The following is a 14,671-nucleotide window of genomic DNA, read 5'->3' as shown; positions in this document are numbered from 1 at the left end:
TCCTGATTTGTTCCAAAAAAAGGAATTAGGGAAGATTCTATTAAACTCATGGAAGAATATGAACAAATAAGGGTAAAATAGATGGGAGGGCTGGCAAGATGATGGATGAATAGGAACAGCTCCAGTCTGCAGCTCCCAGTGAGATCGACACAGAAGGCGGGTGATTTCTGCATTTCCAACTGAGGTATCCGGTTCATCTCACTGGGACTGGTTGGAAAGTAGGTGTAGCCCACGGAGGATGAGCTGAAGCAGGGTAGGGCATCGCCTCACCTGGGAAGTGAAAGGGGTTGGGGGATTTCCCTCCCCTAGCCAAGGGAAGCCATGAGAGACTGTACCTGGAGGAACGGTGCACTCCAGCCGAGATACTGCGCTTTTCCCATAGTCTTTGCAACCGGCAGACCCAGAGATTCCCTCTGGTGGCTACGCTACCAGGGCCCTGGGTTTCAAGCACAAAACTGGGTGGCTGGGCAGACACCAAACTAGATGCAGGAGTTTTGTTTTTGTTTTTGTTTTTTCATACCCCAGTGGCACCTGGAATGCCAGCGAGACAGAACCATTCACTCCCCTGGAAAGGGGGCTGAAGCCAGGGAGCCAAGTGGTCTGGCTCGGCGGGTCCCACCCCCATGGTGTCCAGCAAGCTAAGATCCACTGGCTTTAAATTCTCACTGACAACACAGCAGTCTAAAGTCGACGTGGGATGCTCAAGCTTGATGCGGGGAGGAGCGTCCACCATTACTGAGGCTTCAGTATGGGGTTTCCCCCTCACGGGGTAAACAAAGCCACTGGGAAGTTCAAACTGGGCGGAGCCAACCGCAGTTCAACAAGGCTGCTGCGGCCAGACTGCCTCTCTAGATTCCTCCTCTCTGAGCAGATCATCTCTGAAAAGAAGGCAGCAGCCCCAGTTAGGACTTATAGATAAAACCCCCATCTCCCTGGGACAGAGCACCTAGTGCAAGGAGTAGCTGTGGGCGCAGCTGCAGCCGATTTAAATGTCCTTGCCTGACAGCTCTGAAGAGAGCAGCGGATCTCTTAGCACAGCATTCGAGGGACAGACTGCCTCCTCAAGTGGGTCCCTGGCCCCCATGTATCCTGCCTGGGAGACACCTCCCAGCAGGGTTTGACAGACACCTCATAAAAAAGAGCTCCAGCTGGCATCTGGCAGGTGCCCCTCTGGGATGAAGCTTCCAGAGGAAGGAACAGGCAGCAATCTTTGCTGTTCTGCAGCCTCCGCTAGTGATACCCAGGCAAAAAGGGTCTGGAGTAGACCTCCAGCAAACTCCAGCAGACCCGCAGCAGAGGGTCCGGACTTTTAGATGGAAAACTAAGAAACAGAAAGGAACAGTATCAACATCAACAAAAAGGACGTCCAAAGACACCATTTGAAGGTCACCAACATCAAAGGCCAAACAAAGGTAGACAAATCCACAAAGATGGGGAGAAACCAGTGCAAAAAGGCTGAAAATTCCAAAAACCAGAATGTCTCTTCTCCTCCAAAGGATCACAACTCCTCACCAGCAAGGGAAGAAAACTGTGGGTAATAACAAACTCCTCTGAGCTAAAGGAGCATGTTCTAACCCAATGCGAGGGAGCTAAGAACCTTGAAAAAAGGTTAGACGAATTGCTAACTAGAATAACCAGTGTAGAGAAGAACATAAATGACCTGATGGAGCCGAGAAATGCACAGTACAAGAACTTTGTGATGCATACACAGGTATCAATAGCTGAATCGACCAAGCAGAAGAAAGGATATCAAAGATCAAAGATCAACTCAATGAAAGTGAGAAGATTAGAGAAAAAAGATTGAAAAGAAACAAACAAAGCCTCCAAGAAATATGGGACTATGTGAAAAGACCAAATGGGCCAGGCACGGTGGCTCACGCTTGTAATCCCAGCACTTTGGGAGGCCGAGGCAGGCGGATCACGAGGTCAGGAGATCGAGACCACGGTGAAACCCCGTCTCTACTAAAAATACAAAAAAATTAGCCGGGCGTGGTGGCGGGCGCCTGTAGTCCCAGCTACTCGGAGATGCTGAGGCAGGAGAATGGCGTGAACCCGGGAGGCGGAGCTTGCAGTGAGCTGAGATTGCGCCACTGCACTCCAGCCTGGGCCACAGAGCGAGACTCCGTCTCAAAGAAAAAAAAAAAAAAAGACCAAATGTATATTTGATTGGTGTACCTGAAAGAGATGAGAGGAACGGAAACAAGTTGGAAAACTCTTCAGGATATTATCCAGGAGAACTTCCTCAACCTAGCAAGACAACTCAACATTTAAATTGAGGAAATACAGAGAAGACCACAAAGATACTCCTCGATAAGAGCAACCCCAATACACGTAACTGTTAGATTCACCAAGGTTGAAATGAAAGAAAAAATGTTAAGGGCAGCCAGAGGGAAAGGTTGGGTTACCCACAAAGGGAAGCCGATCAGACTAACAGCAGATCTCTCTGTAGAAACCCTACAAGCCAGAAGAGAGTGGGCGCCTAATTCCAACATTCTTAAAGGGAAGAATTTTCAACCCAGAATTTCCTATTCAGCCAAACTAAGCTTCATACGCGAAGGAGAAATAAATTCCTTTACAGACAAGCAAATGCTGAGAGATTTTGTCACCACCAGGCCTGCCTTACAAGAGCTCCTGAAGGAAGCGCTAAACATGGAAAGGAATAACTGGTACTGGCCACTGAAAAAACATGCCAAATTCTAAAGACCACTGATGCTATAAAGAAACTGCATCAACTGCTGGGAAAAATAACCAGCTAGCATCACAATGACAAGATCAAATTAACACATAACAATATTAACCTTAAATGTAAATGGGCCAAATGCTCCAATTAAAAGACACAGACTGGCAAATCAGATAAGGAGTCAAGACCCATCAGTGTGCTGTATTCAGGAGACTCATCTCACATGCGAAGACACACACAAGCTCAAAATAAAGGGATGGAGGAATATTTACCAAGCAAATGGAAGGCAAAAAAAAAAAAAAAAAAAAAAGGGATTGCAATTCTAGTCTCTGATAAAACAGACTTTAAACCAACAAAGATCAAAAGAAACAAAGAAGGGCATTGCATAATGGTAAAGGGATCAATGCATCAAGAACAGCTATCTATCCTAAATATATATGTACCCAATACAGGAGCACCCAGATTCATAAAGCAAGTTTCTAGAGATCTATGGAGAGACTTAGACTCTCACATAATAATAGTGGGAGACTTTAACACCCCATTGTCAATATTAGACAGATCAACGAGACAGAAAATTAACAAGGATATTCAGCACTTGAACTTGGCTCTGGACCAAGTGGACCTAATAGACATCTACAGAACTCTCTACACCGCCGGGCATGGTGGCTCACACTTGTAATCCCAGCACTTTGGGAGGCCGAGGCAGGTGGATCACGAGGTCAGGAGATCGAGACCATGGTGAAACCCTGTCTCTACTAAAAATACAAAAAATTAGCTGGGCGTGGTGGTGGGCGCCTGTGGTCCCAGCTACTCGGAGAGACTGAGGCAGGAGAATGGCGTGAACCTGGGAGGCAGAGCTTGCAGTGAGCCGAGATCGCCCCACTGCACTCCAGCCTGGGTGACAGAGCAAGACTGTCTCAAAAAAAAAAAAAGAACTCTCCACACCATATCAACAGAATATACATTCTTCTCAGCACCTCATTGCACTTATTCTAAAATCTACCACATAATTCAAAGTAAAACACTCCTCAGCAAATGCAAAAGAATGGAAATCATAACAAACAGTCTCTCAGACAACAGTGCAATCAAATTAGAACTCAGGATTAAGAAACTCACTCAAAACCCTACAACTACATGGAAACTGAACAACCTGCTCCTGAATGACTACTGAGTAAACAACGAAATGGAAACAGAAATAAAGATGTTCTTTGAAACCAATGAGAACAACGTACCAGAATCTCTGGGACACATTTGACACATTTAAAGCAGTGTGTAGAGGGAAATTTATAGCAGTAAATGCCCACAAGAGAAAGCAGGAAAGATCTAAAAATCAACAACCTAACATCACAATTAAAAGAACTAGAGAAGCAACAGCAAACAAATTCAGAAGCTAGCAGCAGACAAGAAATAACTAAGATCAGAGCAGAACTGAAGGAGCTGGAGACATGAAAAACCCTTCAAAAAAATTCAGTGAATCCAGGAGTTGGTTTTTTGAAAAGATAAAAAAATAGACCACTAGCCAGACTAATAAAGAAGAGAGAAGAATGAAATAGACAAAAAAAAGTTGATAAAGGGGATATCACCACCGATCCCACAGAAATACAAACTACCATCAGAGAATACTATAAACACCTCTACGCAAATAAACTGAAAAAACTAGAAGAAATGGATACATTCCTGGACACATACCCCCTCCCAAGTCTAAACCAGGAAGAAGTCAAATCCCTGAATAGACCAATAACAAGTTTTGAAATTGAGGCAGTAATTTACAGCCTACCAACCAAAAAAAGTCCAGGACCAGATGGATTCACAACCAGATTCTACCAGAGGTACAAAGAGGAGCTGGTACCATTCCTTCTGAAACTATTCCAATCAATAGAAAAAGAGGGAATCCTCCCTAACTCATTTTACGACGCCAGCATCCTCTGATACGCAAACCTGGCAGAGACACAACAAAAAAAGAAAATTTCAGGCCAATATCCCTGATGAACATCAATGCAAAAATCCTGCATAAAATACTGGCAAACCAAATCCAACAGCACACCAAAAAGCTTGTCCACCATGATCAAGTGGGCTTCATCCCTGGGATGGAAGGCTGGTTCAACATACGCAAATCAATAAACGTAATCCATCATATGAACAGAACCAATGAAAAAAACCACATGATTATCTCAATAGATGCAGAAAAGGCCTTCGACAAAATTCAAGACCCCTTCATGCAAAAAGCTCTCAATAAACTAGGTATCGATGGAATGTATCTCAAAATAATAAGAGTTATTTATGACAAACCCACAGCCAACATACTGAATGCACAAAAACTGGAAGCATTCCCTTTAAAAACCAGCACAAGACAACGATGCCCTCTCTCACCCCTCCTATTCAACATAGTATTGGAAGTTCTGGACAGGGCAATCAGGCAAGAGAAAGATATAAAGTGTATTCAAATAGGAAGAGAGGAAGTCAAAGTGTCCCTGTTTGCAGATGATATGATCCTGTATTTAGAAAACCCCATTGTCTCAGCCCAAAATCTGCTTAAGCTGATAAGCAACTTCAGCAAAGTCTCAGGATACAAAATCAAGGTGCAAAAATCACAAGCATTCTTATACACCGATAACAGACAAACAGGGAGCCAAATCATGAATGACCTCCCATTCACAATAGCTACAAAGAGAATAAAATACCTGGGAATCCAACTTACAAGGGATGTGAAGGACCTCTTCAAGGAAAATACAAACCACTGCTTAAGGAAATAAGAGAGGACACAAACAAATGGAAAAACATTCCATGCTCATGAATAGGAAGAATCAATGTCGTGAAAATGGCCATACTGCCCAAGGTAATTTATAGATTCAATGCTATCCCCATCAAGCTACCACTGACTTTCTTCATAGAATTGGAAAAAACTACTTTAAAGTTCATATGGAACCAAAAAAGAGCCCGCAGAGCCAAGACAATCCTGGGCAAGGAGAACAAAGCTGGAGGCATCACGCTACCTGACTTCAAACTATACTACAAGTCTACAGTAACAAAAACAGCATGGTACTGGTTCCAAAACAGATATATAGACCAATGGAACAGGACAGAGGCCTCAGGAGTAACACCACACATCTATAACCATCTGATCTTTGACAAACCTGACACAAACAATGGGGAAAAGATTCCCTATTTAATAAATGGTGTTGGGAAAACTGGCTAGCCATATGCGGAAAACTGGCTAGCCATATGCAGAAAACTGAAATTGGACCCTTTCCTTACACCTTATACAAAAATCAACTCGAGATGGATCAAAGACTTAAACGTAAGACCTAGGACTATAAAAATCCTGGAAGAAAACCTGGGCAATACGATTGAGGATATAGGCATGGGCAAAGACTTCATGTCTAAAACACCAGAAAAAATGGCAACAAAAGCCAAAATAGACAAATGGGATCTAATTAAAGAGCTTCTGCACAGCAAAAGAAACTATCATCAGTGTGAATAGGCAACCTACAGAATAGGAGAAAATTTTTGCAATCTATCCATCTGACAAAGGGCTAATATCCAGAATCTACAAGGACTTCAACAAATTTACAAGAAAAAAAAAAACCACCAAAAAATGGGCAAAGGATATGAACAGACACTTCTCAAAAGAGGACATTTATGCAGGCAAGAGACATATGAAAAAATGCTCATCATCACTGGTCATTAGAGAAATGTAAATCAGAACCACAATGAGATACCATCTCACACCACTTAGAATGGTCATCATTAAAAAGTCAGGAAACAATAGATGGTGGAGAAGATGTGGAGAAATAGGAACACTTTTACACTGTTGGTGGGAGTGTAAACTAGTTCAACCATTGCGGAAGACAGTATGGCAATTCCTCAAGGATCTAGAACCAGAAATACCATTTGACCCAGCAATCCCATTACTGGGTATATACCCAAAGGATTATAAATCATTCTACTATAAAGACACATGCACACGTATGTTTACTGCAGCACTGTTCACAATAGCAAAGACTTGGAACCAACCCAGATATCCACCAGTGATCGACTGGATAAAGAAAATGTGGCACATATAGACCATGGAATAAAAAACGATGAGTTCCCGTCCTTTGCAGGGACATGGATGAAGCTGGAAACCATCATTCTCAGCAAACTATCACAAGAACAGAAAACCAAACACTGCATGTTCTCACTCATAAGTGGGATGTGAACAATGAGAACACATGGACACAGGGAAGCGAAAAACACACGTCAGGGCCTGTTGGTGGGTGAGAAGCTAGGGGAGGGATAACATTAAGAGAAATACCTCATGTAGGTGACAGGTTAACGGGTGCAGCAAACCACCATGGCACGTGTATACCTATGTAACAAAACTGCACGTTCTGCACATGTACCCCAGAATTTAAAGTATAATAATAATAATAAAAAGATCTTAAGCTGGAAAATGGAATACTGTCTTCTACATTTAGTATAAGGAAATGCCACAAATCTTCTTTCCAAATATACAATGGGGAATAAAAACTTGATGTTTTATTAAAGATGACTATTCATATGTTTGACATGCACAAAGCACTTTCCTATATTTTAGCATATCTGATTTTCAGAGTCACTATGGGGTTGTTACTGACTCCATAATTTACAGCTTAGGGCATCTAAGAGATTGCTCAGAAGGTCACAGCTAGTAGAACTTTCCAGGTCTTGTAATTCCAAATTCTGTTTTCCCCACTTTTTAGCACTGATTCTTATATAAAGGAACATAAGTCCCTATAAAGATTTTATTGTCTCTAGAAATGATTTTGCCAAAAGTATTAAAGCATTTATGCTGATTATTTTTCACTCACATAATTTCAGCAATTTGATGAGTAGAATTACCACTATTTATATATTTTAGAAATTTGACCGATAAAAAGACACTCATGACAGTTCCTGGCTCCATCACTCTAGGTGCGTGAACTTAACCAATTCACTAACTCTTCTCAGCTTTAATGGCTTCATCTGAAAATTTGTGAACAACCAATGCAGCACTGTGTCATCAAGGAATAAGGCCCTGGAAACCCTTATACCAGGTAGACTGCTACACAATCATTCAGTCATAATATCCACAGTAAAGTAAAATATAAAACCAACATACCACCTCACAACTTACCGCAAACACACTGTGATTACCATCAGCAGGTGGGAACTTGACAAAAGTCTTCACAAAGCCCTTTAAGTTTTCTTTTTGGTCATGAACATGAAGCTGAAACAAACATTGTCAAATAAATTACTGTTTTTTCTAAGTACAATTAGGCTCATAAAATGTCATCAACTGAAAATTGGTTAATTTTTTCAAATGCTTATCCATCACCAAGGCCTGTGTTGGAGGCTACAACTTGGTTTCTGAAACAGGCAGCACTTTGGGCGACAAGTCCTACCTTGGCGACCTGACACTGAGGGGATCCAAGGAAACCTCCACAACAGCTGTATCGAGATTCAAAGCCACTGATGACTGTAAACCAACTGAAAAAATAAAAACCAAAAAAAGCTTTACAAGGCGGAGTGACTAAATCTCATGAACATGCATTTTCTTTGACCCTTAAAGATCTTTAAGGACTCTACTGTGCAAATATTTTTAAGTCACCTCTCTTCAGTTGCTTTTTTAGATATTACATAATAGACAGAAAAAAATCTATTCCGATAAGCAGAGTTCTCACTGGCCATGCTTGAAGGTGAATTATAATTGCTAATGTTGTGAACACCTTTCTTCCCCTCTTTTTATCATTTGCCCTGGCCCATCAGCTCTCCTCCAGCTTCCTTACTTTATCCTGCATTGACTGGTTTGACAGCCAAACCACTTCAATCATCCTTTCAACATCTACTCTTACTCCCTGACCTTTTCTTTCTGCTAGAACCTTCTGTATGACTAGTTCCAACTACCACCTTCTCCATTCCTGTATCCAAATTTTTTTTATCTGACCCAAGAAAAATCACCCAGTTATGCAGACTGAGACCACAATACAGATGTTGGCTCCAACCTTGGCTGGACCTTCAAAGTCCTGATGCCTTCGGCTTTTGCATCCTTCGCCAGACACCTTGTACATTCTTCCCAGCAATAATCTCAAGACTTCATATGTCTTTTCTTACCCTACTCCCATCATCCAACTCATCCATACCCTTACCTACCCTGAGCCCTTCTGTCTGGCCCTAGGTAATATTCTCCCAATTGCTCCCTAACAAGTCCCTCTGCCTCCATTGGTTTTTGCACTAGTTTTTCTAGTAAAAACTGCCATACAAAGCCCTTTCTACAAACATGGTAAAGAAAAGCTCAGGATGTAAAAGTAACGTGCCCAGGAAAGCAAGCAGCAAAACAGCCCCAACTCTCAGCTCTGCTGGCTCCGAAGTCCCTGTTCTGCCCATTATCCTGTATGGTCCCATCAGCCCAACTGGTTTATTTGCTACACTTATTCTTCCTCAGCATCTTCCCTCCTTGTTCGTCTTCTTGGAATTCAGTCTCCCACTTTCCCAAACTAAGCCCTCCATGCTTTAAAGATGGATTGAGCTTGTCTGATTTACTACTTTATGACATTATTTATTTGTATATTTTTCCTCCCATGGTTCCCCTCTATTTCCTTTCCTTTTTTTCCATAGAATTTATTACAATATTATCCATAGTTATGTCCACATCTACATAAATAATTTACCTGTTCACCCATCCAAATGTTTATTGATGGCTTATGTGTGTCAGAAACTCTGCTAAGTGCTGGGGGAAAATGGGGAGAAAAAAATGTTGAACAGTCCCTGCAGAAGCTTATTTTTTGAAGATGGTGGACAGACTACCAACTCATTACAAAATATAGTTAACTGCTATAGAAGAAAGAGACAGGGTGCTGCAGAAGAGGGAGGCCCTATTTAGAAAGTACAGTCAGGAAAAGACCTTGACGATGTGACAATTAAGCAGAGACCTCCAGGTTAAGAAGGAACTAGCCATGTGAAAAGCCGAGGATGCAGCAGGCAAGAAGGCTCCAGAAAGGTGGGAGAAAGTGTGGTGTAAAGACAGCAAGGGAAAGGGTGGAAGAGGGGGCAGGGGCCAGATCAGAGAAGCAGCAGGTTTGGGATACGCTTTTGACACAGAATAGTGGGACTCGCACACTGTCCAGATGAAAGGGTGTGCAAAAAGGAGGCAGTGAGGATGACACCAGGTTTCTTGGTTAAGCAGGGGAACAAATACATCTAAGTGGACTATAGGGAATTGGTGCTGGAGATGACCCCAGGGTGGGGAGAGGATCACGAGCTCATCTTCATGCAGGTGATGCTGTGGTACCCGAGGGAAACCCACATAAGCAGGCAGATGGATATTCAGCAAAGCTGGGAGTCCAGGGGAAATGTTTCTTTAGAGATACACATTTAGGGGCTAACAGCAGTTAGAGGCTGTTGAAAGCCATGGGAAAGAATCAGTTCATCTAGGAGAAGCGGGAGATGGAGAGACAAGGCTCCCAAAGCTCTGAGAATTTCTGCCACTAGAGGCTGGTGAGGAAGAATATTCAGCAGAGGAGGTTGAAAGGAAGTAGCTAGAAAGGGAGGAAGAAAGGCAGAAGTGGGTGTTGTTACAAAAGCAGAGAGGAGAATACTATAAGGTAGGACAGTACTGAAAAGATAAGTAAAGTGACTCAGAAACAAGTCTATTAGATCCAGCAGCCTCGAGGTCACTGATGTGAGCTTCAGTGGTGAGTGGAGAGAGTAAAGCCAGCTAGCATAGACAACTCTTTGTTGTGCATGAAGTGTATGCAACAGGCGGAGAAATGAGAGTAGCTATGCAGCAAGAGACCTGGGACCATGGAGGTTTAGTTTGCTAAAACAAATGGGAGATATCGGAATGGTATGTCAAGAACATGCTGATCTTATAGAGAAGGGAAGTCTGGTGAGTCCCTGAGTAGGTGCAGGAGGACAGGATACAGAGCACATGGAGAGGAACTGTGACGGGAACAGGGATGCTACCTCCATCGTGACTCCGGAGAGGAGCAGATGTTGGTGAATCTACTGGGAGGGAAGAGCAGGGCATTATTTCCCAAAGGCTTTGTTTTTTCAGGAAAGTATTAGGCAAGGTCACACGCAAGGAATTGAAGCAATTAGCAAACAAACAAAAACTACTGCAATGCTGGCATGTGGAAAGGGCAAGGTCAGGAGGCAGCTGATTGACTTAAAGTCTTCAAAAAAGGAGAATTGTCATAGCCTGAGGCTTCTTGAGCCAATGAGCTGCAAGGGTAAGACAAGTGGTGGTCAGAAGTAGGTATCTACAATAAAGGTTTTAGAGTTGATATAGTTTTTTCTTTATTGGACTGTACTGAACATTGAACTTAATACTTCATTCCACTTTTCTCTGAACAATTGGCTTGTCAAACCAAACAGAACTACCAAATACTGTCTTTATGACTCAACACTCAGCCAAAGTGGTAGTTACATTCTTCTACCCTGCTATGTCAACCTGAGGGAGTCGCACCATCTATTTTTCCACATCGACAATAGATCTTCTTAGATGCTGAAACAAAACGTGAAGTGGGATTATTCCAGACGAGATGGGAGAGAAAAGGTAAACGGGCCAATGTGGAGACTTGCCTTTGCATGCTGGGTCCTATGGGAAGCACATACCCAGTGTGATTACAGAGTAACAAGAGAAGCTACAGGATCACTCAAGGGAGAATTTGCAAGTGGCCTGCCTATTGCACCAGGGCGGCTGCTGCTTGAACAGGCACCCTCTCCCCTCCACCTACCTTCAGAGTCAGCCCAATGCCAGCCAATTGCAGTTTTAGTGTTACAACTTGACTGTAACCAACTTGACCAGTCACCTGCTCTAGCACATAATAGCTCCCTGAAATAGGAGCCATGTCTTCCTTATGATTTTATCCCTTCAAGAGTCTCCCACAATAAACTGTACATTTGCTAAGTTATTAAGAGTATATCTGCGTTTTTCACTAGACCCATTCATGAATATTTGTTTTATTAATAAGCCTCAGACTGGTTCTGATAGTGATAACAATGGTGATAACAGCAACTCTTATTTGAATATCCATGATGAGATGAGATTGTGAGGTAGGCTCTGTGTCAAGCACTCTATATACATTATTTTAACGGATTCTTACAACAACCTGATGGGGTAGTTACCATTATCCTTATATTCAGAATGAGAAAACAGAGGGTAGGAGGGGTTAAATGACTTATCTAGCATCCAGACCTTGAATAACACTTCACTGAGAAAACAGCCTTTAGGAAGCCTGACTTCCCCCTTCAGAGCCCATATTCTTACCTGCTAAGTGCATTGCCTTCCATTGAAGGGATTTGAAAAAATAAAACAAAACGAGAAAAGCTAATGGTGAAGATAATCCCAAGGGAGAAGTCCTAAAGAGGCAGAAGATGATAAATATTTTCTAGTCACTGTAGAATATTTGTATAACTGCATTTCATACTCTGACCATCAACCTAAAGTTTGACAGTTGTGATGTTTAGCATTCTCTCTCAGTGGGGATGAACATATTAACTAATTATGCCTAGTATTTGGAGAACATGCAAAAGAAGACTAATTATAAATCTTTGTATAATAATTCACAGTGAGAATTTATATAGTTTTCGAAACATGGCATTGTATATGTAAATGAATAGTGACTAAGAATAGGAGCTCAGGAGTTGGACACCTTGGCTTCAAATCCTGGCTCTCCCACTTATTTTCTGTGACCTTTGACAAGTTATTTGACTTCTCTGAACATCAGTTTCCTCATTTGTGTAATCAGGGGAATAACAATACTGACCTGAAATGGTTGTTTTGAGGACTTAATAAAGTAGATCACTTAGATAAAATTAAGCACTTAGATCTTTGAAATGAAAATGAAATACAGTGCAAGAATGTTTTTATCAGTGGTATAACTATGCTGACCAAAAAATCTCATTTCCACTAAAATAATTATATATAAACATATATATACATATATAAACATATATAAAAACATATATATAAACATACATATATATTTATCAGAACACTGGGCCCCCTAGGTTTCAGTCTTAGCATGTAGAAAGGGTAATTGTGGGCCCCATCTACTTACCATCATTTCCAAGTTTTTTTCATGCCTAGGTTTAAAAGAATACTTCCTGGTTTGTTGGGGTATGGTCTAGGGTAGTTATTTTTGTGTAGCTGTTCCTCAGTTAGCAAGTAGTTTTTAAGATGTCTATAGAGAATAATTCTTGTGAGCACTAAGAAAAAAAGAAAAGCTATTCCATAAAATTTAGATAGCATTATCTTTCTTTACGTTGTGGTAAGGTTAGAGTTCACCAACCCTTTCAGATCCGAAATGCTAGGGTTCTGATTAAGTAAGGTAGTGGCCTAAAAGAATTCTAGGTCTTCATATCCATCATCCAACAACACCAATAAAACCAACACTGTTCGTATACCATGTGACATCATACGCTTTGGGTGAGAGAAGGGAAGAATCATATCAGTAATAGCGTATATTAAGCATAGCACCTTTGTTTAAACTTTACATTAACTTAGGAAGGCAACTGTATTGATTTCATTTTTGCAGATGAGGAAAACGAAGCTCAGAAAAATAAAGACACACGCCCAAGGTTACACAGCACAACTGACACACAAACCCAGGCCTTCTGGTTCCAAACTATGCTGTTATTCTTAATATTCAGATAAGGATACTACAAATGCTCATAATCAAGGACCATACAGGGAAACATGACAAGTCTTTCACGGCAAAAGAGTTCAAGTTCAGGTTCCATTTCCAACATCATTAACCCAGACCAAGAGTCCCTCATTTTTACGGATTCTTTTAGAATTTTATCTAATTTCTTATTTAAAACTCTAACAGAATTTGTTGGATACTCTTTGGTAAACACTTTGACAAAAGGAAAAATTATTTTGTGAGAAGTATTAGGAGAATCAAAAGGATCCATTTTGTTTTCATTCTTACATATAAGGCTTTATTAGAGGAGAAGCACTACCATTTGGTTTTATTCAAAATATATCCAAAGTCTAATAACTCCTTTTCTGTAGCTTCTTGCTCCTTGGAGTTTGTTATAAATTCAGGGTTTGAGGTCCTTCCCAGACCTACTGAACCAGATTCTGCATTTTAACAAAAGTCCCGGGTAATTCAAACCCACGTGAAGTTTGACATTTGAGAAACGTTGGTCTTGCTGACTGGACATACGTTAACCAAAAAAGAAAAATTAACACATGTTAATCAAAAAAGCAAAATAGTTAAGAATTCAATCCAAATATAGCTTAAATTTAAATTTCTTTTCAGGCAGGAGAATGGCGTGAACCCAGGAGGCAGAGCTTGCAGTGAGCCGAGATCGCACCACTGAACTTCAGCCCAGGCAACAGAGCGAGACTCTGTCTCAAAAAAATAAAAAAAATTAAAAATTAAAAATATATATATATAAATTTTAAAACACATTAAATTTACCATTTCAACCACTTTTACGTGCACAGTTCAGTAGTGTTCACTGTATGCACATTGTTGTGTAACAAATCTCCAGAACTTTTTAATCTTGCAAACCTCAAACTACACCAGTTGAACATCTCCCCATTTCTCCATGTCCCCAGTCTCTGGCAATCACCATTGTAGTTTCTATTTCTATGAGTTTGTCTATTTTTGAAACCTCATATAAATGTAATCATACAATATTTGTCTTTCTGTGATCGGCTTATTTCACTTGGTACAATATCCTCAAGGTTCATTTGTATTGTAGCATGTGACAGAATTTTCTTCTTTGTTAAGGTCAAATAGTATTCCATTGTATGTATATTCCACATTTTCTTTATTCATCTTTTAATAGACATTTGGGTTGCTTCCAACTCTTGGCTTTTGTGAATAATACTGCAATTAACATGGGTATGCAGATAACTCTTTGACATAATTATTTTCATTCTTTTGCAGATATACCCAGAAGTGAGATTCCTGGATCATATAGTAGTTCTATTTTTAGTTATTTGCGGAACCTCAGATCATTTTTCCATAGCAGCTG

At 41.0% G+C, this 14,671-nt stretch overlaps 1 long non-coding RNA gene across 1 annotated transcript in view; it reads right to left on the bottom strand.

The window, feature by feature from the left end:
• Window positions 1-5,890: 5,890 nt before the first annotated feature.
• LOC131381916 (uncharacterized) overlaps window positions 5,891-14,671 on the bottom strand; it is a 44,179-nt gene continuing 35,398 nt past the window's right edge. Inside the window, exon 4 of the long non-coding RNA XR_009210962.1 lies at window positions 5,891-8,167. This is a non-coding gene — a long non-coding RNA (uncharacterized LOC131381916). The remainder of the gene's footprint in view (window positions 8,168-14,671) is intronic.

Source organism: Hylobates moloch, unplaced genomic scaffold (genome assembly GCF_009828535.3).
Source record: "Hylobates moloch isolate HMO894 unplaced genomic scaffold, HMol_V3 SCAFFOLD_19, whole genome shotgun sequence".
NCBI lineage: Eukaryota > Metazoa > Chordata > Mammalia > Primates > Hylobatidae > Hylobates > Hylobates moloch.
This window is presented reverse-complemented; position numbering and strand designations above follow the sequence as displayed.